Here is a 20,358-nt window from a genome sequence, read left to right as displayed (position 1 = left end):
TAGACCAAAATATGTTTACCAACACTGTCTACGACCATACCAGGTTCAATGCACCCGATCTCGTCCGATCTCGGAAGTTAAGCAACGTTGGGATTGGTTAGTACTTGGATGGGTGACCGCCTAGGAATACCAATTGTCGTAGGCACAATATGATTTATTTAAGTTTTACATTTTTAAATAGATTAGACCATAAATGTTGACCAATACTGTCCACGACCATACCAGGTTGAATGCACCCGATCTCGTCCGATCTCGGAAGTTAAGCAACGTTGGGATTGGTTAGTACTTGGATGGGTGACCGCCTAGGAATACCAATTGTCGTAGGCACAATATGATTTATTTAAGTTTTTACATTTTTAAATAGATTAGACCATAAATGTTGACGATTAATGTCTACGACCCTACCAGGTTGAATGCACCCGATCTTGTCCGATCTCGAAAGTTAAGCAACGTCCGGATTGGTTAGTACTTGGATGGGTGACCGCCTAGGAATACCAATTGTCGTAGGCAAAATAATATTTATTTAACTTTTTACATTTTTAAATAGAATAGACCAAAAAATGTTGACCAATACTGGCTACGACCATACCTAGGAATACCAATTGTCGTAGGCACAATATGATTTATTTAAGTTTTTACATTTTTAAATAGATTAGACCATAAATGTTGACGATTACTGTCTACGACCATTCCAGGTTGAATGCACCCGATCTCGTCCGATCTCGGAAGTTAAGCAACGTCGGGATTGGTTAGTACTTGGATGGGTGACCGCCTAGGAATACCAATTGTCGTAGGCAAAATAATATTTATTTAACTTTTTACATTTTTAAATAGAATAGACCAAAAAATGTTGACCAATACTGGCTACGACCATACCTAGGAATACCAATTGTCGTAGGCACAATATGATTTATTTAAGTTTTTACATTTTTAAATTGATTAGACCATAAATGTTGACCAATACTGTCTACGACCATACCAGGTTGAATGCACCCGATCTCGTCCGATCTCGGAAGTTAAGCAACGTCGGGATTGGTTAGTACTTGGATGGGTGACCGCCTAGGAATACCAATTGTCGTAGGCAAAATATGATTTATTTAAGTTTTTACTTTTTTAAATAGATTAGACGCAAAATGTTGAGAAATACTGCTTACGACCATACCAGGTTGAATGCACAAGATCTCGTCCGATCTGGGAAGTTAAGCAACGTCGGGATTGGTTAGTACTTGGATTGGTGACCGCCTAGGAATACCAATTGTCGTAGGCACAATATGATTTATTTAAGTTTTTACATATTTAAATAGATTAGACCATAAATGTTGACCAATACTGTCTACGACCATACCAGGTTAAATGCACCCGATCTCGTCCGATCTCGGAAGTTAAGCAACGTCGGGATTGGTTAGTACTTGGATGGGTGACCGCCTAGGAATACCAATTGTCGTAGGCAAAATATGATTTATTTAAGTTTTTACTTTTTTAAATAGATTAGACGCAAAATGTTGAGAAATACTTCTTACGACCATACCAGGTTGAATGCACCCGATCTCGTCCGATCTGGGAAGTTAAGCAACGTCGGGATTGGTTAGTACTTGGATGGGTGACCGCCTAGGAATACCAATTGTCGTAGGCACAATATGATTTATTTAAGTTTTTACATATTTAAATAGATTAGACCATAAATGTTGCCCAATACTGTCTACGACCATACCAGGTTGAATGCACCCGATCTCGTTCGATCTCGGAAGTTAAGCAACGTCGGGATTGGTTAGTACTTGGATGGGTGACCGCCTAGGAATACCAATTGTCGTAGGCACAATATGATTTATTTAAGTTTTTACATTTTTAAATAGATTAGACCATAAATGTTGACGATTAATGTCTACGACCCTACCAGGTTGAATGCACCCGATCTTGTCCGATCTCGAAAGTTAAGCAACGTCCGGATTGGTTAGTACTTGGATGGGTGACCGCCTAGGAATACCAATTGTCGTAGGCAAAATAAGATTTATTTAAGTTTTTACATTTTTAAATAGATTAGACCAAAAAATGTTGACCAATACTGGCTACGACCATACCTAGGAATACCAATTGTCGTAGGCACAATATGATTTATTTAAGTTTTTACATTTTTAAATTGATTAGACCATAAATGTTGACCAATACTGTCTACGACCATACCAGGTTGAATGCACCCGATCTCCTCCGATCTCGGAAGTTAAGCAACGTCGGGATTGGTTAGTACTTGGATGGGTGACCGCCTAGGAATACCAATTGTCGTAGGCAAAATATGATTTATTTAAGTTTTACATTTTTAAATAGATTAGACCATAAATGTTGACCAATACTGTCCACGACCATACCAGGTTGAATGCACACGATCTCGTCCGATCTCGGAAGTTAAGCAACATCGGGATTGTTGGTACTTGGATGGGGGACCGCCTAGGAATACCAATTGTCATAGGCAAAATATTATTTTTAAAATATATTTATATGTTAGCATTTTAAAGATTTTAGACCAAAATATGTTTACCAACACTGTCTACGACCATACCAGGTTCAATGCACCCGATCTCGTCCGATCTCGGAAGTTAAGCAACGTTGGGATTGGTTAGTACTTGGATGGGTGACCGCCTAGGAATACCAATTGTCGTAGGCACAATATGATTTATTTAAGTTTTACATTTTTAAATAGATTAGACCATAAATGTTGACCAATACTGTCCACGACCATACCAGGTTGAATGCACCCGATCTCGTCCGATCTCGGAAGTTAAGCAACGTTGGGATTGGTTAGTACTTGGATGGGTGACCGCCTAGGAATACCAATTGTCGTATGCACAATATGATTTATTTAAGTTTTTACATTTTTAAATAGATTAGACCATAAATGTTGACGATTAATGTCTACGACCCTACCAGGTTGAATGCACCCGATCTTGTCCGATCTCGAAAGTTAAGCAACGTCCGGATTGGTTAGTACTTGGATGGGTGACCGCCTAGGAATACCAATTGTCGTAGGCAAAATAATATTTATTTAACTTTTTACATTTTTAAATAGAATAGACCCAAAAATTTTGACCAATACTGGCTACGACCATACCTAGGAATACCAATTGTCGTAGGCACAATATGATTTATTTAAGTTTTTACATTTTTAAATTGATTAGACCATAAATGTTGACCAATACTGTCTACGACCATACCAGGTTAAATGCACCCGATCTCGTCCTATCTGGGAAGTTAAGCAACGTCGGGATTGGTTAGTACTTGGATTGGTGACCGCCTAGGAATACCAATTGTCGTAGGCACAATATGATTTATTTAAGTTTTTACATATTTAAATAGATTAGACCATAAATGTTGACCAATACTGTCTACGACCATACCAGGTTAAATGCACCCGATCTCGTCCGATCTCGGAAGTTAAGCAACGTCGGGATTGGTTAGTACTTGGATGGGTGACCGCCTAGGAATACCAATTGTCGTAGGCAAAATATGATTTATTTAAGTTTTTACTTTTTTAAATAGATTAGACCATAAATGTTGACCAATACTGCTTACGACCATACCAGGTTGAATGCACCCGATCTCGTCCGATCTGGGAAGTTAAGCAACGTCGGGATTGGTTAGTACTTGGATGGGTGACCGCCTAGGAATACCAATTGTCGTAGGCACAATATGATTTATTTAAGTTTTTACATATTTAAATAGATTAGACCATAAATGTTGCCCAATACTGTCTACGACCATACCAGGTTGAATGCACCCGATCTCGTCCGATCTCGGAAGTTAAGCAACGTCGGGATTGGTTAGTACTTGGATGGGTGACCGCCTAGGAATACCAATTGTCGTAGGCAAAATATGATTTATTTAAGTTTTTACTTTTTTAAATAGATTAGACGTAAAATGTTGATAAATACTGCTAACGACCATACCAGGTTGAATGCACCCGATCTCGTCCGATCTCGGAAGTTAAGCAACGTCGGGATTGGTTAGTACTTGGATGGGTGACCGCATAGGAATTCCAATTGTCATAGGCAAAATATGATTTATAAAATATATTTAAATGTTAACATTTTTGAAGATTTTAAACCAAAAAATGTTGACCAATACTGTCTACGACCATACCAGGTTGAATGCACCCGATCTCGTCCGATCTCGGAAGTTAAGCAACGTCGGGATTGGTTAGTACTTGGATGGGTGACCGCCTAGCAATACCAATTGTCATAGGCAAAATATGATTTTTAAAATATATTTAAATGTTAACATTTTTAAAGATTCTAGACCAAAAAATGTTGACCAATACTGTCTACGACCAAACCAGGTTGAATGCACACGATCTCGTCCGATCTCGGAAGTTAAGCAACATCGGGATTGGTTGGTACTTGGATGGGGGACCGCCTAGGAATACCAATTGTCATAGGCAAAATATTATTTTTAAAATATATTTAAATGTTAGCATTTTAAAGATTTTAGACCAAAATATGTTTACCAACACTGTCTACGACCATACCAGGTTCAATGCACCCGATCTCGTCCGATCTCGGAAGTTAAGCAACGTTGGGATTGGTTAGTACTTGGATGGGTGACCGCCTAGGAATACCAATTGTCGTAGGCACAATATGATTTATTTAAGTTTTACATTTTTAAATAGATTAGACCATAAATGTTGACCAATACTGTCCACGACCATACCAGGTTGAATGCACCCGATCTCGTCCGATCTCGGAAGTTAAGCAACGTTGGGATTGGTTAGTACTTGGATGGGTGACCGCCTAGGAATACCAATTGTCGTAGGCACAATATGATTTATTTAAGTTTTTACATTTTTAAATAGATTAGACCATAATTGTTGACGATTAATGTCTACGACCCTACCAGGTTGAATGCACCCGATCTTGTCCGATCTCGAAAGTTAAGCAACGTCCGGATTGGTTAGTACTTGGATGGGTGACCGCCTAGGAATACCAATTGTCGTAGGCAAAATAAGATTTATTTAAGTTTTTACATTTTTAAATAGATTAGACCAAAAAATGTTGACCAATACTGGCTACGACCATACCTAGGAATACCAATTGTCGTAGGCACAATATGATTTATTTAAGTTTTTACATTTTTAAATTGATTAGACCATAAATGTTGACCAATACTGTCTACGACCATACCAGGTTGAATGCACCCGATCTCCTCCGATCTCGGAAGTTAAGCAACGTCGGGATTGGTTAGTACTTGGATGGGTGACCGCCTAGGAATACCAATTGTCGTAGGCAAAATATGATTTATTTAAGTTTTTATTTTTAAATTAGAATAGACATAAAATGTTGAGAAATACTGCTTACGACCATACCAGGTTGAATGCATCCGATCTCGTCCGATCTCGGAAGTTAAGCAACGTCGGGATTGGTTAGTACTTGGATGGGTGACCGCCTAGGAATACCAATTGTCGTAGGCAAAATATAATTTATTTAAGTTTTTACATTTTTAAATAGATTAGACCAAAAAATGTTGACCAATACTGGCTACGACCATACCAGGTTGAATGCACCCGATCTCGTCCGATCTCGGAAGTTAAGCAACGTCGGGATTGGTTAGTACTTGGATGGGTGACCGCCTAGCAATACCAATTGTCATAGGCAAAATATGATTTTTAAAATATATTTAAATGTTAACATTTTCAAAGATTTTAGACCAAAAAATGTTGACCAATCATCTCTACGACCATACCAGGTTGAATGCACCCGATCTCGTCCGATCTCGGAAGTTAAGCAACGTCGGGATTGGTTAGTACTTGGATGGGTGACCGCCTAGGAATACCAATTGTCGTAGGCATAATATCATTTATTTAAGTTTTTACATTTTTAAATAGATTAGACCAAAAAATGTTGACCAATACTGTCTACGACCATACCAGGTTGAATGCACCCGATCTCGTCCGATCTCGGAAGTTAAGCAACGTCGGGATTGGTTAGTACTTGGATGGGTGACCGCCTAGGAATACCAATTGTCGTAGGCAAAATATGATTTATTTAAGTTTTTACATTTTTAAATAGATTAGACCATAAATGTTGACGATTAATGTCTACGACCCTACCAGGTTGAATGCACCCGATCTTGTCCGATCTCGAAAGTTAAGCAACGTCCGGATTGGTTAGTACTTGGATGGGTGACCGCCTAGGAATACCAATTGTCGTAGGCAAAATAATATTTATTTAACTTTTTACATTTTTAAATAGAATAGACCAAAAAATTTTGACCAATACTGGCTACGACCATACCTAGGAATACCAATTGTCGTAGGCACAATATGATTTATTTAAGTTTTTACATTTTTAAATTGATTAGACCATAAATGTTGACCAATACTGTCTACGACCATACCAGGTTGAATGCACCCGATCTCGTCCGATCTCGGAAGTTAAGCAACGTCGGGATTGGTTAGTACTTGGATGGGTGACCGCCTAGGAATACCAATTGTCGTAGGCAAAATATGATTTATTTAAGTTTTTACTTTTTTAAATAGATTAGACGCAAAATGTTGAGAAATACTGCTTACGACCATACCAGGTTGAATGCACCCGATCTCGTCCTATCTGGGAAGTTAAGCAACGTCGGGATTGGTTAGTACTTGGATTGGTGACCGCCTAGGAATACCAATTGTCGTAGGCACAATATGATTTATTTAAGTTTTTACATATTTAAATAGATTAGACCATAAATGTTGACCAATACTGTCTACGACCATACCAGGTTAAATGCACCCGATCTCGTCCGATCTCGGAAGTTAAGCAACGTCGGGATTGGTTAGTACTTGGATGGGTGACCGCCTAGGAATACCAATTGTCGTAGGCAAAATATGATTTATTTAAGTTTTTACTTTTTTAAATAGATTAGACCATAAATGTTGACCAATACTGCTTACGACCATACCAGGTTGAATGCACCCGATCTCGTCCGATCTGGGAAGTTAAGCAACGTCGGGATTGGTTAGTACTTGGATGGGTGACCGCCTAGGAATACCAATTGTCGTAGGCACAATATGATTTATTTAAGTTTTTACATATTTAAATAGATTAGACCATAAATGTTGCCCAATACTGTCTACGACCATACCAGGTTGAATGCACCCGATCTCGTCCGATCTCGGAAGTTAAGCAACGTCGGGATTGGTTAGTACTTGGATGGGTGACCGCCTAGGAATACCAATTGTCGTAGGCACAATATGATTTATTTAAGTTTTACATTTTTAAATAGATTAGACCATAAATGTTGACCAATACTGTCCACGACCATACCAGGTTGAATGCACCCGATCTCGTCCGATCTCGGAAGTTAAGCAACGTTGGGATTGGTTAGTACTTGGATGGGTGACCGCCTAGGAATACCAATTGTCGTAGGCACAATATGATTTATTTAAGTTTTACATTTTTAAATAGATTAGACCATAAATGTTGACCAATACTGTCCACGACCATACCAGGTTGAATGCACCCGATCTCGTCCGATCTCGGAAGTTAAGCAACGTTGGGATTGGTTAGTACTTGGATGGGTGACCGCCTAGGAATACCAATTGTCGTAGGCACAATATGATTTATTTAAGTTTTACATTTTTAAATAGATTAGACCATAAATGTTGACCAATACTGTCCACGACCATACCAGGTTGAATGCACCCGATCTCGTCCGATCTCGGAAGTTAAGCAACGTTGGGATTGGTTAGTACTTGGATGGGTGACCGCCTAGGAATACCAATTGTCGTAGGCACAATATGATTTATTTAAGTTTTTACATTTTTAAATAGATTAGACCATAAATGTTGACGATTAATGTCTACGACCCTACCAGGTTGAATGCACCCGATCTTGTCCGATCTCGAAAGTTAAGCAACGTCCGGATTGGTTAGTACTTGGATGGGTGACCGCCTAGGAATACCAATTGTCGTAGGCAAAATAAGATTTATTTAAGTTTTTACATTTTTAAATAGATTAGACCAAAAAATGTTGACCAATACTGGCTACGACCATACCTAGGAATACCAATTGTCGTAGGCACAATATGATTTATTTAAGTTTTTACATTTTTAAATTGATTAGACCATAAATGTTGACCAATACTGTCTACGACCATACCAGGTTGAATGCACCCGATCTCCTCCGATCTCGGAAGTTAAGCAACGTCGGGATTGGTTAGTACTTGGATGGGTGACCGCCTAGGAATACCAATTGTCGTAGGCAAAATATGATTTATTTAAGTTTTTATTTTTAAATTAGAATAGACATAAAATGTTGAGAAATACTGCTTACGACCATACCAGGTTGAATGCATCCGATCTCGTCCGATCTCGGAAGTTAAGCAACGTCGGGATTGGTTAGTACTTGGATGGGTGACCGCCTAGGAATACCAATTGTCGTAGGCAAAATATAATTTATTTAAGTTTTTACATTTTTAAATAGATTAGACCAAAAAATGTTGACCAATACTGGCTACGACCATACCAGGTTGAATGCACCCGATCTCGTCCGATCTCGGAAGTTAAGCAACGTCGGGATTGGTTAGTACTTGGATGGGTGACCGCCTAGCAATACCAATTGTCATAGGCAAAATATGATTTTTAAAATATATTTAAATGTTAACATTTTCAAAGATTTTAGACCAAAAAATGTTGACCAATCATCTCTACGACCATACCAGGTTGAATGCACCCGATCTCGTCCGATCTCGGAAGTTAAGCAACGTCGGGATTGGTTAGTACTTGGATGGGTGACCGCCTAGGAATACCAATTGTCGTAGGCATAATATCATTTATTTAAGTTTTTACATTTTTAAATAGATTAGACCAAAAAATGTTGACCAATACTGTCTACGACCATACCAGGTTGAATGCACCCGATCTCGTCCGATCTCGGAAGTTAAGCAACGTCGGGATTGGTTAGTACTTGGATGGGTGACCGCCTAGGAATACCAATTGTCGTAGGCAAAATATGATTTATTTAAGTTTTTACATTTTTAAATAGATTAGACCATAAATGTTGACGATTAATGTCTACGACCCTACCAGGTTGAATGCACCCGATCTTGTCCGATCTCGAAAGTTAAGCAACGTCCGGATTGGTTAGTACTTGGATGGGTGACCGCCTAGGAATACCAATTGTCGTAGGCAAAATAATATTTATTTAACTTTTTACATTTTTAAATAGAATAGACCAAAAAATTTTGACCAATACTGGCTACGACCATACCTAGGAATACCAATTGTCGTAGGCACAATATGATTTATTTAAGTTTTTACATTTTTAAATTGATTAGACCATAAATGTTGACCAATACTGTCTACGACCATACCAGGTTGAATGCACCCGATCTCGTCCGATCTCGGAAGTTAAGCAACGTCGGGATTGGTTAGTACTTGGATGGGTGACCGCCTAGGAATACCAATTGTCGTAGGCAAAATATGATTTATTTAAGTTTTTACTTTTTTAAATAGATTAGACGCAAAATGTTGAGAAATACTGCTTACGACCATACCAGGTTGAATGCACCCGATCTCGTCCTATCTGGGAAGTTAAGCAACGTCGGGATTGGTTAGTACTTGGATTGGTGACCGCCTAGGAATACCAATTGTCGTAGGCACAATATGATTTATTTAAGTTTTTACATATTTAAATAGATTAGACCATAAATGTTGACCAATACTGTCTACGACCATACCAGGTTAAATGCACCCGATCTCGTCCGATCTCGGAAGTTAAGCAACGTCGGGATTGGTTAGTACTTGGATGGGTGACCGCCTAGGAATACCAATTGTCGTAGGCAAAATATGATTTATTTAAGTTTTTACTTTTTTAAATAGATTAGACCATAAATGTTGACCAATACTGCTTACGACCATACCAGGTTGAATGCACCCGATCTCGTCCGATCTGGGAAGTTAAGCAACGTCGGGATTGGTTAGTACTTGGATGGGTGACCGCCTAGGAATACCAATTGTCGTAGGCACAATATGATTTATTTAAGTTTTTACATATTTAAATAGATTAGACCATAAATGTTGCCCAATACTGTCTACGACCATACCAGGTTGAATGCACCCGATCTCGTCCGATCTCGGAAGTTAAGCAACGTCGGGATTGGTTAGTACTTGGATGGGTGACCGCCTAGGAATACCAATTGTCGTAGGCAAAATATGATTTATTTAAGTTTTTACTTTTTTAAATAGATTAGACGTAAAATGTTGATAAATACTGCTTACGACCATACCAGGTTGAATGCACCCGATCTCGTCCGATCTCGGAAGTTAAGCAACGTCGGGATTGGTTAGTACTTGGATGGGTGACCGCATAGGAATTCCAATTGTCATAGGCAAAATATGATTTATAAAATATATTTAAATGTTAACATTTTTGAAGATTTTAAACCAAAAAATGTTGACCAATACTGTCTACGACCATACCAGGTTGAATGCACCCGATCTCGTCCGATCTCGGAAGTTAAGCAACGTCGGGATTGGTTAGTACTTGGATGGGTGACCGCCTAGCAATACCAATTGTCATAGGCAAAATATGATTTTTAAAATATATTTAAATGTTAACATTTTTAAAGATTCTAGACCAAAAAATGTTGACCAATACTGTCTACGACCAAACCAGGTTGAATGCACACGATCTCGTCCGATCTCGGAAGTTAAGCAACATCGGGATTGGTTGGTACTTGGATGGGGGACCGCCTAGGAATACCAATTGTCATAGGCAAAATATTATTTTTAAAATATATTTAAATGTTAGCATTTTAAAGATTTTAGACCAAAATATGTTTACCAACACTGTCTACGACCATACCAGGTTCAATGCACCCGATCTCGTCCGATCTCGGAAGTTAAGCAACGTTGGGATTGGTTAGTACTTGGATGGGTGACCGCCTAGGAATACCAATTGTCGTAGGCACAATATGATTTATTTAAGTTTTACATTTTTAAATAGATTAGACCATAAATGTTGACCAATACTGTCCACGACCATACCAGGTTGAATGCACCCGATCTCGTCCGATCTCGGAAGTTAAGCAACGTTGGGATTGGTTAGTACTTGGATGGGTGACCGCCTAGGAATACCAATTGTCGTAGGCACAATATGATTTATTTAAGTTTTTACATTTTTAAATAGATTAGACCATAAATGTTGACGATTAATGTCTACGACCCTACCAGGTTGAATGCACCCGATCTTGTCCGATCTCGAAAGTTAAGCAACGTCCGGATTGGTTAGTACTTGGATGGGTGACCGCCTAGGAATACCAATTGTCGTAGGCAAAATAAGATTTATTTAAGTTTTTACATTTTTAAATAGATTAGACCAAAAAATGTTGACCAATACTGGCTACGACCATACCTAGGAATACCAATTGTCGTAGGCACAATATGATTTATTTAAGTTTTTACATTTTTAAATTGATTAGACCATAAATGTTGACCAATACTGTCTACGACCATACCAGGTTGAATGCACCCGATCTCCTCCGATCTCGGAAGTTAAGCAACGTCGGGATTGGTTAGTACTTGGATGGGTGACCGCCTAGGAATACCAATTGTCGTAGGCAAAATATGATTTATTTAAGTTTTTATTTTTAAATTAGAATAGACATAAAATGTTGAGAAATACTGCTTACGACCATACCAGGTTGAATGCATCCGATCTCGTCCGATCTCGCAAGTTAAGCAACGTCGGGATTGGTTAGTACTTGGATGGGTGACCGCCTAGGAATACCAATTGTCGTAGGCAAAATATAATTTATTTAAGTTTTTACATTTTTAAATAGATTAGACCAAAAAATGTTGACCAATACTGGCTACGACCATACCAGGTTGAATGCACCCGATCTCGTCCGATCTCGGAAGTTAAGCAACGTCGGGATTGGTTAGTACTTGGATGGGTGACCGCCTAGCAATACCAATTGTCATAGGCAAAATATGATTTTTAAAATATATTTAAATGTTAACATTTTCAAAGATTTTAGACCAAAAAATGTTGACCAATCATCTCTACGACCATACCAGGTTGAATGCACCCGATCTCGTCCGATCTCGGAAGTTAAGCAACGTCGGGATTGGTTAGTACTTGGATGGGTGACCGCCTAGGAATACCAATTGTCGTAGGCATAATATCATTTATTTAAGTTTTTACATTTTTAAATAGATTAGACCATAAATGTTGACCAATACTGTCTACGACCATACCAGGTTGAATGCACCCGATCTCGTCCGATCTCGGAAGTTAAGCAACGTCGGGATTGGTTAGTACTTGGATGGGTGACCGCCTAGGAATACCAATTGTCGTAGGCAAAATATGATTTATTTAAGTTTTTACATTTTTAAATAGATTAGACCAAAAAATGTTGACCAATACTGGCTACGAACATACCAGGTTGAATGCACCCGATATCGTCCGATCTCGGAAGTTAAGCAACGTCGGGATTGGTTAGTACTTGGATGGGTGACCGCCTAGGAATACCAATTGTCGTAGGCAAAATATGATTTATTTAAGTTTTTACATTTTTAAATAGATTAGACCTAAAAATGTTGACCAATACTGGCTACGACCATACCAGGTTGAATGCACCCCATCTCGTCCGATCTCGGAAGTTAAGCAACGTCGTGATTGGTTAGTACTTGGATGGGTGACCGCCTAGGAATACCAATTGTCGTAGGCACAATATGATTTGTTTAAGTTTTTACATTTTTAAATAGATTAGACCATAAATGTTGACCAATACTGTCTACGACCATACCAGGTTGAATGCACCCGATCTCGTCCGATCTCGGAAGTTAAGCAACGTCGGGATTGGTTAGTACTTGGATGGGTGACCGCCTAGGAATACCAATTGTCGTAGGCAAAATATGATTTATTTAAGTTTTTACTTTTTTAAATAGATTAGACGTAAAATGTTGAGAAATACTGCTTACGACCATACCAGGTTGAATGCACCCGATCTCGTCCGATCTCGGAAGTTAAGTAACGTCGGGATTGGTTAGTACTTGGATGGGTGACCGCCTAGCAATACCAATTGTCATAGGCAAAATATGATTTTTAAAATATATTTAAATGTTAACATTTTTAAAGATTTTAGACCAAAAAATGTTGACCAATACTGTCTACGACCATACCAGGTTGAATGCACCCGATCTCGTCCGATCTCGGAAGTTAAGCAACGTCGGCATTGGTTAGTACTTGGATGGGTGACCGCCTAGGAATACCAATTGTCGTAGGCATAATATCATTTATTTAAGTTTTTACATTTTTAAATAGATTAGACCATAAATGTTGACCAATACTGTCTACGACCATACCAGGTTGAATACACCCGATCTCGTCCGATCTCGGAAGTTAAGCAACGTCGGGATTGGTTAGTACTTGGATGGGTAACCGCCTAGGAATACCAATTGTCGTAGGCAAAATATGATTTATTTAAGTTTTTACATTTTTAAATAGATTAGACCTAAAAATGTTGACCAATACTGCATACGACCATACCAGGTTGAATGCACCCCATCTCGTCCGATCTCGGAAGTTAAGCAACGTCGGGATTGGTTAGTACTTGGATGGGTGACCGCCTAGGAATACCAATTGTCGTAGGCATAATATCATTTATTTAAGTTTTTACATTTTTAAATAGATTAGACCTAAAAATGTTGACCAATACTGCATACGACCATACCAGGTTGAATGCACCCGATCTCGTCCGATCTCGGAAGTTAAGCAACGTCGGGATTGGTTAGTACTTGGATGGGTGACCGCCTAGGAATACCAATTGTCGTAGGCAAAATATGATTTATTTAAGTTTTTACTTTTTTAAATAGATTAGACGTAAAATGTTGAGAAATAGTGCTTACGACCATACCAGGTTGAATGCACCCGATCTCGTCCGATCTCGGAAGTTAAGCAACGTCGGGATTGATTAGTACTTGGATGGGTGACCGCATAGGAATTCCAATTGTCATAGGCAAAATATGATTTATAAAATATATTTAAATGTTAACATTTTTGAAGATTTTAGACCAAAAAATGTTGACCAATACTGTCTACGACCAAACCAGGTTGAATGCACACGATCTCGTCCGATCTCGGAAGTTAAGCAACATCGGGATTGGTTGCAACTTGGATGGGTGACCGCCTAGGAATACCAATTGTCATAGGCAAAATATTATTTTTAAAATATATTTAAATGTTAGCATTTTAAAGATTTTAGACCAAAAAATGTTTACCAACACTGTCTACGACCATACCAGGTTCAATGCACCCGATCTCGTCCGATCTCGGAAGTTAAGCAACGTTGGGATTGGTTAGTACTTGGATGGGTGACCGCCTAGGAATACCAATTGTCGTAGGCACAATATGATTTATTTAAGTTTTACATTTTTAAATAGATTAGACCATAAATGTTGACCAATACTGTCCACGACCATACCAGGTTGAATGCGCACGATCTCGTCCGATCTCGGAAGTTAAGCAACGTCGGGATTGGTTAGTACTTGGATGGGTGACCGCCTAGGAATACCAATTGTCGTAGGCAAAATATGATTTATTTAAGTTTTTACATTTTTAAATAGATTAGACCAAAAAATGTTGACCAATACTGGCTACGACCATACCAGGTTGAATGCACCCGATCTCGTCCGATCTCGGAAGTTAAGCAACGTCGGGATTGGTTAGTACTTGGATGGGTGACCGCCTAGGAATACCAATTGTCGTAGGCAAAATATGATTTATTTAAGTTTTTACATTTTTAAATAGATTAGACCAAAAAATGTTGACCAATACTGGCTACGAACATACCAGGTTGAATGCACCCGATATCGTCCGATCTCGGAAGTTAAGCAACGTCGGGATTGGTTAGTACTTGGATGGGTGACCGCCTAGGAATACCAATTGTCGTAGGCAAAATATGATTTATTTAAGTTTTTACATTTTTAAATAGATTAGACCTAAAAATGTTGACCAATACTGGCTACGACCATACCAGGTTGAATGCACCCCATCTCGTCCGATCTCGGAAGTTAAGCAACGTCGGGATTGGTTAGTACTTGGATGGGTGACCGCCTAGGAATACCAATTGTCGTAGGCACAATATGATTTGTTTAAGTTTTTACATTTTTAAATAGATTAGACCATAAATGTTGACCAATACTGTCTACGACCATACCAGGTTGAATGCACCCGATCTCGTCCGATCTCGGAAGTTAAGCAACGTCGGGATTGGTTAGTACTTGGATGGGTGACCGCCTAGGAATACCAATTGTCGTAGGCAAAATATGATTTATTTAAGTTTTTACTTTTTTAAATAGATTAGACGTAAAATGTTGAGAAATACTGCTTACGACCATACCAGGTTGAATGCACCCGATCTCGTCCGATCTCGGAAGTTAAGTAACGTCGGGATTGGTTAGTACTTGGATGGGTGACCGCCTAGCAATACCAATTGTCATAGGCAAAATATGAATTTTAAAATATATTTAAAGGTTAACATTTTTAAAGATTTTAGACCAAAAAATGTTGACCAATACTGTCTACGACCATACCAGGTTGAATGCACCCGATCTCGTCCGATCTCGGAAGTTAAGCAACGTCGGGATTGGTTAGTACTTGGATGGGTGACCGCCTAGGAATACCAATTGTCGTAGGCATAATATCATTTATTTAAGTTTTTACATTTTTAAATAGATTAGACCATAAATGTTGACCAATACTGTCTACGACCAAACCAGGTTGAATACACCCGTTCTCGTCCGATCTCGGAAGTTAAGCAACGTCGGGATTGGTTAGTACTTGGATGGGTAACCGCCTAGGAATACCAATTGTCGTAGGCAAAATATAATTTATTTAAGTTTTTACATTTTTAAATAGATAAGACCAAAAAATGTTGACCAATACTGGCTACGAACATACCAGGTTGAATGCACCCGATCTCGTCCGATCTCGGAAGTTAAGCAACGTCGGGATTGGTTAGTACTTGGATGGGTGACCGCCTAGGAATACCAATTGTCGTAGGCAAAATATGATTTATTTAAGTTTTTACATTTTTAAATAGATTAGACCTAAAAATGTTGACCAATACTGCATACGACCATACCAGGTTGAATGCACCCCATCTCGTCCGATCTCGGAAGTTAAGCAACGTCGGGATTGGTTAGTACTTGGATGGGTGACCGCCTAGGAATACCAATTGTCGTAGGCACAATATGATTTGTTTAAGTTTTTACATTTTTAAATAGATTAGACCATAAATGTTGACCAATACTGTCCACGACCATACCAGGTTGAATGCACCCGATCTCGTCCGATCTCGGAAGTTAAGCAACGTCGGGATTTGTTAGTACTTAGATGGGTGACCGCCTAGGAATACCAATTGTCGTAGGCATAATATCATTTATTTAAGTTTTTACATTTTTAAATAGATTAGACCATAAATGTTGACCAATACTGTCTACGACCATACCAGGTTGAATGCACCCGATCTCGTCCGATCTCGGAAGTTAAGCAACGTCGGGATTGGTTAGTACTTGGATGGGTGACCGCCTAGGAATACCAATTGTCGTAGGCAAAATATGATTTATTTAAGTTTTTACTTTTTTAAATAGATTAGACGTAAAATGTTGAGAAATACTGGTTACGACCATACCTGGTTGAATGCACCCGATCTCGTCCGATCTCGGAAGTTAAGTAACGTCGGGATTGGTTAGTACTTGGATGGGTGACCGCCTAGGAATACCAATTGTCATAGGCAAAATATGAATTTTAAAATATATTTAAAGGTTAACAGTTTTAAAGATTTTAGACCAAAAAATGTTGACCAATACTGTCTACGACCATACCAGGTTGAATGCACCCGATCTCGTCCGATCTCGGAAGTTAAGCAACGTCGGGATTGGTTAGTACTTGGATGGGTGACCGCCTAGGAATACCAATTGTCGTAGGCATAATATCATTTATTTAAGTTTTTACATTTTTAAATAGATTAGACCATAAATGTTGACCAATACTGTCTACGACCATACCAGGTTGAATACACCCGTTCTCGTCCGATCTCGGAAGTTAAGCAACGTCGGGATTGGTTAGTACTTGGATGGGTAACCGCCTAGGAATACCAATTGTCGTAGGCAAAATATAATTTATTTAAGTTTTTACATTTTTAAATAGATAAGACAAAAAATGTTGACCAATACTGGCTACGAACATACCAGGTTGAATGCACCCGATCTCGTCCGATCTCGGAAGTTAAGCAACGTCGGGATTGGTTAGTACTTGGATGGGTGACCGCCTAGGAATACCAATTGTCGTAGGCAAAATATGATTTATTTAAGTTTTTACATTTTTAAATAGATTAGACCTAAAAATGTTGACCAATACTGCATACGACCATACCAGGTTGAATGCACCCCATCTCGTCCGATCTCGGAAGTTAAGCAACGTCGGGATTGGTTAGTACTTGGATGGGTGACCGCCTAGGAATACCAATTGTCGTAGGCACAATATGATTTGTTTAAGTTTTTACATTTTTAAATAGATTAGACCATAAATGTTGACCAATACTGTCCACGACCATACCAGGTTGAATGCACCCGATCTCGTCCGATCTCGGAAGTTAAGCAACGTCGGGATTTGTTAGTACTTAGATGGGTGACCGCCTAGGAATACCAATTGTCGTAGGCATAATATCATTTATTTAAGTTTTTACATTTTTAAATAGATTAGACGTAAAATGTTGAGAAATACTGCTTACGACCATACCAGGTTGAATGCACCCGATCTCGTCCGATCTCGGAAGTTAAGTAACGTCGGGATTGGTTAGTACTTGGATGGGTGACCGCATAGGAATTCCAATTGTCATAGGCAAAATATGATTTTTAAAATATATTTAAATGTTAACATTTTCAAAGATTTTAGACCAAAAAATGTTGACCAATCCTCTCTACGACCATACCAGGTTGAATGCACCCGATCTCGGAAGTTAAGCAACGTCGGGATTGGTTAGTACTTGGATGGGTGACCGCCTAGGAATACCAATTGTCGTAGGCATAATATCATTTATTTAAGTTTTTACATTTTTAAATAGATTAGACCATAAATGTTGACCAATACTGTCTACGACCATACCAGGTTGAATGCACCCGATCTCGTCCGATCTCGGAAGTTAAGCAACGTCGGGATTGGTTAGTACTTGGATGGGTGACCGCCTAGGAATACCAATTGTCGTAGGCAAAATATGATTTATTTAAGTTTTTACATTTTTAAATAGATTAGACCAAAAAATGTTGACCAATACTGGCTACGAACATACCAGGTTGAATGCACCCGATATCGTCCGATCTCGGAAGTTAAGCAACGTCGGGATTGGTTAGTACTTGGATGCGTGACCGCCTAGGAATACCAATTGTCGTAGGCAAAATATGATTTATTTAAGTTTTTACATTTTTAAATAGATTAGTCCTAAAAATGTTGACCAATACTGGCTACGACCATACCAGGTTGAATGCACCCCATCTCGTCCGATCTCGGAAGTTAAGCAACGTCGTGATTGGTTAGTACTTGGATGGGTGACCGCCTAGGAATACCAATTGTCGTAGGCACAATATGATTTGTTTAAGTTTTTACATTTTTAAATAGATTAGACCATAAATGTTGACCAATACTGTCTACGACCATACCAGGTTGAATGCACCCGATCTCGTCCGATCTCGGAAGTTAAGCAACGTCGGGATTGGTTAGTACTTGGATGGGTGACCGCCTAGGAATACCAATTGTCGTAGGCAAAATATGATTTATTTAAGTTTTTACTTTTTTAAATAGATTAGACGTAAAATGTTGAGAAATACTGCTTACGACCATACCAGGTTGAATGCACCCGATCTCGTCCGATCTCGGAAGTTAAGTAACGTCGGGATTGGTTAGTACTTGGATGGGTGACCGCCTAGCAATACCAATTGTCATAGGCAAAATATGATTTTTAAAATATATTTAAATGTTAACATTTTTAAAGATTTTAGACCAAAAAATGTTGACCAATACTGTCTACGACCATACCAGGTTGAATGCACCCGATCTCGTCCGATCTCGGAAGTTAAGCAACGTCGGCATTGGTTAGTACTTGGATGGGTGACCGCCTAGGAATACCAATTGTCGTAGGCATAATATCATTTATTTAAGTTTTTACATTTTTAAATAGATTAGACCATAAATGTTGACCAATACTGTCTACGACCATACCAGGTTGAATACACCCGATCTCGTCCGATCTCGGAAGTTAAGCAACGTCGGGATTGGTTAGTACTTGGATGGGTAACCGCCTAGGAATACCAATTGTCGTAGGCAAAATATGATTTATTTAAGTTTTTACATTTTTAAATAGATTAGACCTAAAAATGTTGACCAATACTGCATACGACCATACCAGGTTGAATGCACCCCATCTCGTCCGATCTCGGAAGTTAAGCAACGTCGGGATTGGTTAGTACTTGGATGGGTGACCGCCTAGGAATACCAATTGTCGTAGGCATAATATCATTTATTTAAGTTTTTACATTTTTAAATAGATTAGACCATAAATGTTGACCAATACTGTCTACGACCATACCAGGTTGAATACACCCGATCTCGTCCAATCTCGGAAGTTAAGCAACGTCGGGATTGGTTAGTACTTGGATGGGTAACCGCCTAGGAATACCAATTGTCGTAGGCAAAATATGATTTATTTAAGTTTTTACATTTTTAAATAGATTAGACCTAAAAATGTTGACCAATACTGCATACGACCATACCAGGTTGAATGCACCCGATCTCGTCCGATCTCGGAAGTTAAGCAACGTCGGGATTGGTTAGTACTTGGATGGGTGACCGCCTAGGAATACCAATTGTCGTAGGCAAAATATGATTTATTTAAGTTTTTACTTTTTTAAATAGATTAGACGTAAAATGTTGAGAAATAGTGCTTACGACCATACCAGGTTGAATGCACCCGATCTCGTCCGATCTCGGAAGTTAAGCAACGTCGGGATTGATTAGTACTTGGATGGGTGACCGCATAGGAATTCCAATTGTCATAGGCAAAATATGATTTATAAAATATATTTAAATGTTAACATTTTTGAAGATTTTAGACCAAAAAATGTTGACCAATACTGTCTACGACCAAACCAGGTTGAATGCACACGATCTCGTCCGATCTCGGAAGTTAAGCAACATCGGGATTGGTTGCAACTTGGATGGGTGACCGCCTAGGAATACCAATTGTCATAGGCAAAATATTATTTTTAAAATATATTTAAATGTTAGCATTTTAAAGATTTTAGACCAAAAAATGTTTACCAACACT

At 38.7% G+C, this 20,358-nt stretch overlaps 55 non-coding genes and 50 pseudogenes across 55 annotated transcripts; all 105 read left to right on the top strand.

Annotated features, from left to right (window-relative positions):
* Window positions 1-26: 26 nt before the first annotated feature.
* LOC146153615 (5S ribosomal RNA) lies at window positions 27-145 on the top strand. The gene has a single exon (XR_014497529.1). It is a non-coding gene; the product is annotated as a 5S ribosomal RNA (ribosomal RNA).
* Window positions 146-208: 63 nt separating this feature from the next.
* Window positions 209-327, top strand: LOC146153614 (5S ribosomal RNA). The gene has a single exon (XR_014496501.1). It is a non-coding gene; the product is annotated as a 5S ribosomal RNA (ribosomal RNA).
* Window positions 328-391: 64 nt separating this feature from the next.
* On the top strand, window positions 392-510 carry LOC146153613 (5S ribosomal RNA; annotated as a pseudogene).
* Window positions 511-678: 168 nt separating this feature from the next.
* LOC146153612 (5S ribosomal RNA) lies at window positions 679-797 on the top strand. The gene has a single exon (XR_014496407.1). It is a non-coding gene; the product is annotated as a 5S ribosomal RNA (ribosomal RNA).
* Window positions 798-965: 168 nt separating this feature from the next.
* LOC146153611 (5S ribosomal RNA) lies at window positions 966-1,084 on the top strand. The gene has a single exon (XR_014494933.1). It is a non-coding gene; the product is annotated as a 5S ribosomal RNA (ribosomal RNA).
* A 64-nt stretch (window positions 1,085-1,148) lies between these two features.
* Window positions 1,149-1,267, top strand: LOC146153610 (5S ribosomal RNA; annotated as a pseudogene).
* Window positions 1,268-1,331: 64 nt separating this feature from the next.
* On the top strand, window positions 1,332-1,450 carry LOC146153609 (5S ribosomal RNA). The gene has a single exon (XR_014496958.1). It is a non-coding gene; the product is annotated as a 5S ribosomal RNA (ribosomal RNA).
* A 64-nt stretch (window positions 1,451-1,514) lies between these two features.
* LOC146153608 (5S ribosomal RNA) lies at window positions 1,515-1,633 on the top strand (annotated as a pseudogene).
* A 64-nt stretch (window positions 1,634-1,697) lies between these two features.
* Window positions 1,698-1,816, top strand: LOC146153607 (5S ribosomal RNA). Its single transcript, XR_014495621.1, has one exon. It is a non-coding gene; the product is annotated as a 5S ribosomal RNA (ribosomal RNA).
* Window positions 1,817-1,880: 64 nt separating this feature from the next.
* LOC146153606 (5S ribosomal RNA) lies at window positions 1,881-1,999 on the top strand (annotated as a pseudogene).
* A 168-nt stretch (window positions 2,000-2,167) lies between these two features.
* Window positions 2,168-2,286, top strand: LOC146153605 (5S ribosomal RNA). The gene has a single exon (XR_014496050.1). It is a non-coding gene; the product is annotated as a 5S ribosomal RNA (ribosomal RNA).
* A 63-nt stretch (window positions 2,287-2,349) lies between these two features.
* Window positions 2,350-2,467, top strand: LOC146153604 (5S ribosomal RNA; annotated as a pseudogene).
* Window positions 2,468-2,540: 73 nt separating this feature from the next.
* On the top strand, window positions 2,541-2,659 carry LOC146153603 (5S ribosomal RNA). Its single transcript, XR_014497527.1, has one exon. It is a non-coding gene; the product is annotated as a 5S ribosomal RNA (ribosomal RNA).
* Window positions 2,660-2,722: 63 nt separating this feature from the next.
* Window positions 2,723-2,841, top strand: LOC146153602 (5S ribosomal RNA). Its single transcript, XR_014498496.1, has one exon. It is a non-coding gene; the product is annotated as a 5S ribosomal RNA (ribosomal RNA).
* Window positions 2,842-2,905: 64 nt separating this feature from the next.
* On the top strand, window positions 2,906-3,024 carry LOC146153601 (5S ribosomal RNA; annotated as a pseudogene).
* A 168-nt stretch (window positions 3,025-3,192) lies between these two features.
* Window positions 3,193-3,311, top strand: LOC146153600 (5S ribosomal RNA; annotated as a pseudogene).
* A 64-nt stretch (window positions 3,312-3,375) lies between these two features.
* Window positions 3,376-3,494, top strand: LOC146153599 (5S ribosomal RNA). The gene has a single exon (XR_014496957.1). It is a non-coding gene; the product is annotated as a 5S ribosomal RNA (ribosomal RNA).
* A 64-nt stretch (window positions 3,495-3,558) lies between these two features.
* On the top strand, window positions 3,559-3,677 carry LOC146153598 (5S ribosomal RNA; annotated as a pseudogene).
* Window positions 3,678-3,741: 64 nt separating this feature from the next.
* LOC146153597 (5S ribosomal RNA) lies at window positions 3,742-3,860 on the top strand. The gene has a single exon (XR_014494932.1). It is a non-coding gene; the product is annotated as a 5S ribosomal RNA (ribosomal RNA).
* Window positions 3,861-3,924: 64 nt separating this feature from the next.
* Window positions 3,925-4,043, top strand: LOC146153596 (5S ribosomal RNA; annotated as a pseudogene).
* Window positions 4,044-4,117: 74 nt separating this feature from the next.
* Window positions 4,118-4,236, top strand: LOC146153595 (5S ribosomal RNA; annotated as a pseudogene).
* Window positions 4,237-4,310: 74 nt separating this feature from the next.
* On the top strand, window positions 4,311-4,429 carry LOC146153594 (5S ribosomal RNA; annotated as a pseudogene).
* Window positions 4,430-4,502: 73 nt separating this feature from the next.
* Window positions 4,503-4,621, top strand: LOC146153593 (5S ribosomal RNA). The gene has a single exon (XR_014497526.1). It is a non-coding gene; the product is annotated as a 5S ribosomal RNA (ribosomal RNA).
* A 63-nt stretch (window positions 4,622-4,684) lies between these two features.
* LOC146153592 (5S ribosomal RNA) lies at window positions 4,685-4,803 on the top strand. The gene has a single exon (XR_014496500.1). It is a non-coding gene; the product is annotated as a 5S ribosomal RNA (ribosomal RNA).
* A 64-nt stretch (window positions 4,804-4,867) lies between these two features.
* LOC146153591 (5S ribosomal RNA) lies at window positions 4,868-4,986 on the top strand (annotated as a pseudogene).
* Window positions 4,987-5,154: 168 nt separating this feature from the next.
* On the top strand, window positions 5,155-5,273 carry LOC146153590 (5S ribosomal RNA). Its single transcript, XR_014496049.1, has one exon. It is a non-coding gene; the product is annotated as a 5S ribosomal RNA (ribosomal RNA).
* Window positions 5,274-5,336: 63 nt separating this feature from the next.
* Window positions 5,337-5,455, top strand: LOC146153589 (5S ribosomal RNA). The gene has a single exon (XR_014496717.1). It is a non-coding gene; the product is annotated as a 5S ribosomal RNA (ribosomal RNA).
* A 65-nt stretch (window positions 5,456-5,520) lies between these two features.
* LOC146153588 (5S ribosomal RNA) lies at window positions 5,521-5,639 on the top strand (annotated as a pseudogene).
* Window positions 5,640-5,713: 74 nt separating this feature from the next.
* Window positions 5,714-5,832, top strand: LOC146153587 (5S ribosomal RNA). Its single transcript, XR_014496779.1, has one exon. It is a non-coding gene; the product is annotated as a 5S ribosomal RNA (ribosomal RNA).
* Window positions 5,833-5,897: 65 nt separating this feature from the next.
* On the top strand, window positions 5,898-6,016 carry LOC146153586 (5S ribosomal RNA). Its single transcript, XR_014494931.1, has one exon. It is a non-coding gene; the product is annotated as a 5S ribosomal RNA (ribosomal RNA).
* Window positions 6,017-6,080: 64 nt separating this feature from the next.
* LOC146153585 (5S ribosomal RNA) lies at window positions 6,081-6,199 on the top strand (annotated as a pseudogene).
* Window positions 6,200-6,367: 168 nt separating this feature from the next.
* On the top strand, window positions 6,368-6,486 carry LOC146153584 (5S ribosomal RNA). The gene has a single exon (XR_014494930.1). It is a non-coding gene; the product is annotated as a 5S ribosomal RNA (ribosomal RNA).
* Window positions 6,487-6,550: 64 nt separating this feature from the next.
* LOC146153583 (5S ribosomal RNA) lies at window positions 6,551-6,669 on the top strand (annotated as a pseudogene).
* Window positions 6,670-6,733: 64 nt separating this feature from the next.
* On the top strand, window positions 6,734-6,852 carry LOC146153582 (5S ribosomal RNA). Its single transcript, XR_014496956.1, has one exon. It is a non-coding gene; the product is annotated as a 5S ribosomal RNA (ribosomal RNA).
* A 64-nt stretch (window positions 6,853-6,916) lies between these two features.
* On the top strand, window positions 6,917-7,035 carry LOC146153581 (5S ribosomal RNA; annotated as a pseudogene).
* Window positions 7,036-7,099: 64 nt separating this feature from the next.
* On the top strand, window positions 7,100-7,218 carry LOC146153580 (5S ribosomal RNA). Its single transcript, XR_014494929.1, has one exon. It is a non-coding gene; the product is annotated as a 5S ribosomal RNA (ribosomal RNA).
* Window positions 7,219-7,281: 63 nt separating this feature from the next.
* On the top strand, window positions 7,282-7,400 carry LOC146153579 (5S ribosomal RNA). Its single transcript, XR_014496499.1, has one exon. It is a non-coding gene; the product is annotated as a 5S ribosomal RNA (ribosomal RNA).
* Window positions 7,401-7,463: 63 nt separating this feature from the next.
* On the top strand, window positions 7,464-7,582 carry LOC146153578 (5S ribosomal RNA). Its single transcript, XR_014496498.1, has one exon. It is a non-coding gene; the product is annotated as a 5S ribosomal RNA (ribosomal RNA).
* Window positions 7,583-7,645: 63 nt separating this feature from the next.
* On the top strand, window positions 7,646-7,764 carry LOC146153577 (5S ribosomal RNA). The gene has a single exon (XR_014496497.1). It is a non-coding gene; the product is annotated as a 5S ribosomal RNA (ribosomal RNA).
* A 64-nt stretch (window positions 7,765-7,828) lies between these two features.
* Window positions 7,829-7,947, top strand: LOC146153576 (5S ribosomal RNA; annotated as a pseudogene).
* Window positions 7,948-8,115: 168 nt separating this feature from the next.
* LOC146153575 (5S ribosomal RNA) lies at window positions 8,116-8,234 on the top strand. Its single transcript, XR_014496047.1, has one exon. It is a non-coding gene; the product is annotated as a 5S ribosomal RNA (ribosomal RNA).
* A 63-nt stretch (window positions 8,235-8,297) lies between these two features.
* On the top strand, window positions 8,298-8,416 carry LOC146153574 (5S ribosomal RNA). The gene has a single exon (XR_014496716.1). It is a non-coding gene; the product is annotated as a 5S ribosomal RNA (ribosomal RNA).
* Window positions 8,417-8,481: 65 nt separating this feature from the next.
* LOC146153573 (5S ribosomal RNA) lies at window positions 8,482-8,600 on the top strand (annotated as a pseudogene).
* A 74-nt stretch (window positions 8,601-8,674) lies between these two features.
* Window positions 8,675-8,793, top strand: LOC146153572 (5S ribosomal RNA). The gene has a single exon (XR_014496778.1). It is a non-coding gene; the product is annotated as a 5S ribosomal RNA (ribosomal RNA).
* A 65-nt stretch (window positions 8,794-8,858) lies between these two features.
* Window positions 8,859-8,977, top strand: LOC146153571 (5S ribosomal RNA). Its single transcript, XR_014494928.1, has one exon. It is a non-coding gene; the product is annotated as a 5S ribosomal RNA (ribosomal RNA).
* Window positions 8,978-9,041: 64 nt separating this feature from the next.
* On the top strand, window positions 9,042-9,160 carry LOC146153570 (5S ribosomal RNA; annotated as a pseudogene).
* Window positions 9,161-9,328: 168 nt separating this feature from the next.
* LOC146153569 (5S ribosomal RNA) lies at window positions 9,329-9,447 on the top strand. Its single transcript, XR_014494927.1, has one exon. It is a non-coding gene; the product is annotated as a 5S ribosomal RNA (ribosomal RNA).
* A 64-nt stretch (window positions 9,448-9,511) lies between these two features.
* On the top strand, window positions 9,512-9,630 carry LOC146153568 (5S ribosomal RNA; annotated as a pseudogene).
* A 64-nt stretch (window positions 9,631-9,694) lies between these two features.
* Window positions 9,695-9,813, top strand: LOC146153567 (5S ribosomal RNA). Its single transcript, XR_014496955.1, has one exon. It is a non-coding gene; the product is annotated as a 5S ribosomal RNA (ribosomal RNA).
* Window positions 9,814-9,877: 64 nt separating this feature from the next.
* LOC146153566 (5S ribosomal RNA) lies at window positions 9,878-9,996 on the top strand (annotated as a pseudogene).
* Window positions 9,997-10,060: 64 nt separating this feature from the next.
* Window positions 10,061-10,179, top strand: LOC146153565 (5S ribosomal RNA). The gene has a single exon (XR_014494926.1). It is a non-coding gene; the product is annotated as a 5S ribosomal RNA (ribosomal RNA).
* Window positions 10,180-10,243: 64 nt separating this feature from the next.
* Window positions 10,244-10,362, top strand: LOC146153564 (5S ribosomal RNA). The gene has a single exon (XR_014497871.1). It is a non-coding gene; the product is annotated as a 5S ribosomal RNA (ribosomal RNA).
* A 74-nt stretch (window positions 10,363-10,436) lies between these two features.
* Window positions 10,437-10,555, top strand: LOC146153563 (5S ribosomal RNA; annotated as a pseudogene).
* A 74-nt stretch (window positions 10,556-10,629) lies between these two features.
* On the top strand, window positions 10,630-10,748 carry LOC146153562 (5S ribosomal RNA; annotated as a pseudogene).
* Window positions 10,749-10,821: 73 nt separating this feature from the next.
* LOC146153561 (5S ribosomal RNA) lies at window positions 10,822-10,940 on the top strand. The gene has a single exon (XR_014497525.1). It is a non-coding gene; the product is annotated as a 5S ribosomal RNA (ribosomal RNA).
* Window positions 10,941-11,003: 63 nt separating this feature from the next.
* On the top strand, window positions 11,004-11,122 carry LOC146153560 (5S ribosomal RNA). The gene has a single exon (XR_014496496.1). It is a non-coding gene; the product is annotated as a 5S ribosomal RNA (ribosomal RNA).
* A 64-nt stretch (window positions 11,123-11,186) lies between these two features.
* On the top strand, window positions 11,187-11,305 carry LOC146153559 (5S ribosomal RNA; annotated as a pseudogene).
* A 168-nt stretch (window positions 11,306-11,473) lies between these two features.
* Window positions 11,474-11,592, top strand: LOC146153558 (5S ribosomal RNA). Its single transcript, XR_014496046.1, has one exon. It is a non-coding gene; the product is annotated as a 5S ribosomal RNA (ribosomal RNA).
* Window positions 11,593-11,655: 63 nt separating this feature from the next.
* Window positions 11,656-11,774, top strand: LOC146153557 (5S ribosomal RNA; annotated as a pseudogene).
* Window positions 11,775-11,839: 65 nt separating this feature from the next.
* Window positions 11,840-11,958, top strand: LOC146153556 (5S ribosomal RNA; annotated as a pseudogene).
* A 74-nt stretch (window positions 11,959-12,032) lies between these two features.
* Window positions 12,033-12,151, top strand: LOC146153555 (5S ribosomal RNA). Its single transcript, XR_014496777.1, has one exon. It is a non-coding gene; the product is annotated as a 5S ribosomal RNA (ribosomal RNA).
* Window positions 12,152-12,215: 64 nt separating this feature from the next.
* Window positions 12,216-12,334, top strand: LOC146153554 (5S ribosomal RNA). Its single transcript, XR_014494925.1, has one exon. It is a non-coding gene; the product is annotated as a 5S ribosomal RNA (ribosomal RNA).
* Window positions 12,335-12,399: 65 nt separating this feature from the next.
* On the top strand, window positions 12,400-12,518 carry LOC146153553 (5S ribosomal RNA; annotated as a pseudogene).
* Window positions 12,519-12,583: 65 nt separating this feature from the next.
* LOC146153552 (5S ribosomal RNA) lies at window positions 12,584-12,702 on the top strand (annotated as a pseudogene).
* A 64-nt stretch (window positions 12,703-12,766) lies between these two features.
* LOC146153551 (5S ribosomal RNA) lies at window positions 12,767-12,885 on the top strand. Its single transcript, XR_014494923.1, has one exon. It is a non-coding gene; the product is annotated as a 5S ribosomal RNA (ribosomal RNA).
* A 64-nt stretch (window positions 12,886-12,949) lies between these two features.
* On the top strand, window positions 12,950-13,068 carry LOC146153550 (5S ribosomal RNA; annotated as a pseudogene).
* Window positions 13,069-13,142: 74 nt separating this feature from the next.
* On the top strand, window positions 13,143-13,261 carry LOC146153549 (5S ribosomal RNA). Its single transcript, XR_014497197.1, has one exon. It is a non-coding gene; the product is annotated as a 5S ribosomal RNA (ribosomal RNA).
* A 64-nt stretch (window positions 13,262-13,325) lies between these two features.
* On the top strand, window positions 13,326-13,444 carry LOC146153548 (5S ribosomal RNA). Its single transcript, XR_014495590.1, has one exon. It is a non-coding gene; the product is annotated as a 5S ribosomal RNA (ribosomal RNA).
* Window positions 13,445-13,509: 65 nt separating this feature from the next.
* Window positions 13,510-13,628, top strand: LOC146153547 (5S ribosomal RNA; annotated as a pseudogene).
* Window positions 13,629-13,693: 65 nt separating this feature from the next.
* On the top strand, window positions 13,694-13,812 carry LOC146153546 (5S ribosomal RNA). The gene has a single exon (XR_014495919.1). It is a non-coding gene; the product is annotated as a 5S ribosomal RNA (ribosomal RNA).
* A 64-nt stretch (window positions 13,813-13,876) lies between these two features.
* Window positions 13,877-13,995, top strand: LOC146153545 (5S ribosomal RNA; annotated as a pseudogene).
* Window positions 13,996-14,069: 74 nt separating this feature from the next.
* LOC146153544 (5S ribosomal RNA) lies at window positions 14,070-14,188 on the top strand (annotated as a pseudogene).
* Window positions 14,189-14,261: 73 nt separating this feature from the next.
* On the top strand, window positions 14,262-14,380 carry LOC146153543 (5S ribosomal RNA). Its single transcript, XR_014497524.1, has one exon. It is a non-coding gene; the product is annotated as a 5S ribosomal RNA (ribosomal RNA).
* Window positions 14,381-14,443: 63 nt separating this feature from the next.
* Window positions 14,444-14,562, top strand: LOC146153542 (5S ribosomal RNA; annotated as a pseudogene).
* A 65-nt stretch (window positions 14,563-14,627) lies between these two features.
* LOC146153541 (5S ribosomal RNA) lies at window positions 14,628-14,746 on the top strand. Its single transcript, XR_014496261.1, has one exon. It is a non-coding gene; the product is annotated as a 5S ribosomal RNA (ribosomal RNA).
* Window positions 14,747-14,811: 65 nt separating this feature from the next.
* On the top strand, window positions 14,812-14,930 carry LOC146153540 (5S ribosomal RNA; annotated as a pseudogene).
* Window positions 14,931-14,995: 65 nt separating this feature from the next.
* Window positions 14,996-15,114, top strand: LOC146153539 (5S ribosomal RNA; annotated as a pseudogene).
* A 64-nt stretch (window positions 15,115-15,178) lies between these two features.
* On the top strand, window positions 15,179-15,297 carry LOC146153538 (5S ribosomal RNA). Its single transcript, XR_014494922.1, has one exon. It is a non-coding gene; the product is annotated as a 5S ribosomal RNA (ribosomal RNA).
* A 64-nt stretch (window positions 15,298-15,361) lies between these two features.
* On the top strand, window positions 15,362-15,480 carry LOC146153537 (5S ribosomal RNA; annotated as a pseudogene).
* A 74-nt stretch (window positions 15,481-15,554) lies between these two features.
* On the top strand, window positions 15,555-15,673 carry LOC146153536 (5S ribosomal RNA). The gene has a single exon (XR_014494921.1). It is a non-coding gene; the product is annotated as a 5S ribosomal RNA (ribosomal RNA).
* Window positions 15,674-15,737: 64 nt separating this feature from the next.
* On the top strand, window positions 15,738-15,856 carry LOC146153535 (5S ribosomal RNA; annotated as a pseudogene).
* Window positions 15,857-15,921: 65 nt separating this feature from the next.
* Window positions 15,922-16,040, top strand: LOC146153534 (5S ribosomal RNA). Its single transcript, XR_014498258.1, has one exon. It is a non-coding gene; the product is annotated as a 5S ribosomal RNA (ribosomal RNA).
* A 65-nt stretch (window positions 16,041-16,105) lies between these two features.
* Window positions 16,106-16,224, top strand: LOC146153533 (5S ribosomal RNA; annotated as a pseudogene).
* Window positions 16,225-16,288: 64 nt separating this feature from the next.
* Window positions 16,289-16,407, top strand: LOC146153532 (5S ribosomal RNA; annotated as a pseudogene).
* A 64-nt stretch (window positions 16,408-16,471) lies between these two features.
* LOC146153531 (5S ribosomal RNA) lies at window positions 16,472-16,590 on the top strand. Its single transcript, XR_014494920.1, has one exon. It is a non-coding gene; the product is annotated as a 5S ribosomal RNA (ribosomal RNA).
* Window positions 16,591-16,654: 64 nt separating this feature from the next.
* On the top strand, window positions 16,655-16,773 carry LOC146153530 (5S ribosomal RNA; annotated as a pseudogene).
* A 74-nt stretch (window positions 16,774-16,847) lies between these two features.
* LOC146153529 (5S ribosomal RNA) lies at window positions 16,848-16,966 on the top strand. The gene has a single exon (XR_014494919.1). It is a non-coding gene; the product is annotated as a 5S ribosomal RNA (ribosomal RNA).
* Window positions 16,967-17,030: 64 nt separating this feature from the next.
* On the top strand, window positions 17,031-17,149 carry LOC146153528 (5S ribosomal RNA). The gene has a single exon (XR_014497469.1). It is a non-coding gene; the product is annotated as a 5S ribosomal RNA (ribosomal RNA).
* A 64-nt stretch (window positions 17,150-17,213) lies between these two features.
* Window positions 17,214-17,332, top strand: LOC146153527 (5S ribosomal RNA). The gene has a single exon (XR_014498256.1). It is a non-coding gene; the product is annotated as a 5S ribosomal RNA (ribosomal RNA).
* A 65-nt stretch (window positions 17,333-17,397) lies between these two features.
* On the top strand, window positions 17,398-17,516 carry LOC146153526 (5S ribosomal RNA; annotated as a pseudogene).
* A 64-nt stretch (window positions 17,517-17,580) lies between these two features.
* On the top strand, window positions 17,581-17,699 carry LOC146153525 (5S ribosomal RNA; annotated as a pseudogene).
* A 64-nt stretch (window positions 17,700-17,763) lies between these two features.
* LOC146153524 (5S ribosomal RNA) lies at window positions 17,764-17,882 on the top strand (annotated as a pseudogene).
* Window positions 17,883-17,956: 74 nt separating this feature from the next.
* Window positions 17,957-18,065, top strand: LOC146153523 (5S ribosomal RNA; annotated as a pseudogene).
* Window positions 18,066-18,129: 64 nt separating this feature from the next.
* LOC146153522 (5S ribosomal RNA) lies at window positions 18,130-18,248 on the top strand. The gene has a single exon (XR_014494918.1). It is a non-coding gene; the product is annotated as a 5S ribosomal RNA (ribosomal RNA).
* Window positions 18,249-18,313: 65 nt separating this feature from the next.
* Window positions 18,314-18,432, top strand: LOC146153521 (5S ribosomal RNA; annotated as a pseudogene).
* A 65-nt stretch (window positions 18,433-18,497) lies between these two features.
* LOC146153520 (5S ribosomal RNA) lies at window positions 18,498-18,616 on the top strand (annotated as a pseudogene).
* Window positions 18,617-18,680: 64 nt separating this feature from the next.
* On the top strand, window positions 18,681-18,799 carry LOC146153519 (5S ribosomal RNA). Its single transcript, XR_014494917.1, has one exon. It is a non-coding gene; the product is annotated as a 5S ribosomal RNA (ribosomal RNA).
* A 64-nt stretch (window positions 18,800-18,863) lies between these two features.
* LOC146153518 (5S ribosomal RNA) lies at window positions 18,864-18,982 on the top strand (annotated as a pseudogene).
* A 74-nt stretch (window positions 18,983-19,056) lies between these two features.
* Window positions 19,057-19,175, top strand: LOC146153517 (5S ribosomal RNA). The gene has a single exon (XR_014497196.1). It is a non-coding gene; the product is annotated as a 5S ribosomal RNA (ribosomal RNA).
* Window positions 19,176-19,239: 64 nt separating this feature from the next.
* LOC146153516 (5S ribosomal RNA) lies at window positions 19,240-19,358 on the top strand. The gene has a single exon (XR_014495589.1). It is a non-coding gene; the product is annotated as a 5S ribosomal RNA (ribosomal RNA).
* A 65-nt stretch (window positions 19,359-19,423) lies between these two features.
* LOC146153515 (5S ribosomal RNA) lies at window positions 19,424-19,542 on the top strand (annotated as a pseudogene).
* Window positions 19,543-19,606: 64 nt separating this feature from the next.
* LOC146153514 (5S ribosomal RNA) lies at window positions 19,607-19,725 on the top strand. Its single transcript, XR_014498108.1, has one exon. It is a non-coding gene; the product is annotated as a 5S ribosomal RNA (ribosomal RNA).
* A 65-nt stretch (window positions 19,726-19,790) lies between these two features.
* Window positions 19,791-19,909, top strand: LOC146153513 (5S ribosomal RNA). The gene has a single exon (XR_014495918.1). It is a non-coding gene; the product is annotated as a 5S ribosomal RNA (ribosomal RNA).
* A 64-nt stretch (window positions 19,910-19,973) lies between these two features.
* Window positions 19,974-20,092, top strand: LOC146153512 (5S ribosomal RNA; annotated as a pseudogene).
* A 74-nt stretch (window positions 20,093-20,166) lies between these two features.
* On the top strand, window positions 20,167-20,285 carry LOC146153511 (5S ribosomal RNA; annotated as a pseudogene).
* Window positions 20,286-20,358: the final 73 nt, after the last annotated feature.

Source organism: Ascidiella aspersa, chromosome 4 (genome assembly GCF_963924565.1).
Source record: "Ascidiella aspersa chromosome 4, kaAscAspe10.2, whole genome shotgun sequence".
In the NCBI taxonomy this organism is placed as follows: domain Eukaryota; kingdom Metazoa; phylum Chordata; class Ascidiacea; order Phlebobranchia; family Ascidiidae; genus Ascidiella; species Ascidiella aspersa.
Note: the sequence above shows the minus strand (reverse complement) of the source record. Positions and strands in the feature narration are given on the sequence as shown.